Here is a 1,195-nt window from a genome sequence, read left to right as displayed (position 1 = left end):
CATGTAAACAGAAACAAGGTAACAAAGTTGTTGTTTCCTCTTCACAACAGAACAACGCGGCGATAGCAGTGGCGCCTTCCTGTTTTGGTGCTCGCATAAATGCCGTCCGACTGGAAACCATGGAACCGTCCGAGCGCCAGGCGCCAGTGGAATTTCTGACTTCCGGTCAGGATTTTCCAGAATAAAAGCTGTCATTAAAAATCGATAAAATACACAAATTGAAGTGATGTGACGTCACACAAATTGAATAAATACCCATGCAAACTACACTCTAAATCAAATGTAAAATTCACTCCTGTTGATATTTGAAAAAACACATTTTACAGCCTAGGGCCACACAGTCAGAACAGTAAAATAAGCCCATTTTGAAATATTGTTCAAAAATTCAAATGTTAATGTGTTGGGGAAAACGGTAGTTCCTCTATCATGCCTAACTAGTGGCTAACCCAAATATGTGTAAAATTCACTCTTGTTGAGATTTGAAAAAAACACATTTTACAGCCTAGGGCAGAGATACTCAACTTGCTTTGCCCGGAGGCCATTTTTGTGAAATCATAGGAGACCAGGGGCCAGTTAAAAAACAAACTATATACATTTTTCTGTTGCCTATCGGATTATAGGTTTTTGGGGTGTCAGCCAGAGTTTAGTCTGACAATGTTATGCACACCGGATAGTTAGTTAAATTAGTTAGTCTGATGATGCTGAATACCTTCAAGGCACTTAGGATGTCGTGCTCTGACACCTGCCTCTTCAGTTTGTATAGGCACATCACCACTGAATCCAGTGTTTCCCACAGGATTTGTAGAGATTGTAGTGGGTGGCCCTCACACCCACTAGTCAAGTCAAGTCAAGTCAAGTCAAGTTTATTTATATAGCCCTAATTCACAAGCATGTCTCAGAGGGCTTCACAGAAAGTATGTCTAGCTGATTCTAGCTAACACACAGTAACAAGAATATACAGAATAAAGATAACATTTGAACATTTGAAGAAAGCAGGAGAGTGGAGGAGGGAGGGAGAGGGAGGAGAGGGGGGAGGTGAGGAGAAAATAGGAAATGTGGAGGAGGAGAGAACAGAGGAGGAGAGATGAGGGTGCAGGGGAGGGAGAGCCAGGGTAGGGGTAGGGTCTAGGGTTGTCTAGGGCAGTCCGGGCGGGTGGCTGTGCCCCCGGAAGAAAATGTGTACATTTTAAAGTAA

This window comes from Poromitra crassiceps, assembly GCF_964638095.1.
Source record: "Poromitra crassiceps genome assembly, chromosome: 7".
Lineage (NCBI taxonomy): Eukaryota > Metazoa > Chordata > Actinopteri > Beryciformes > Melamphaidae > Poromitra > Poromitra crassiceps.
Note: the sequence above shows the minus strand (reverse complement) of the source record.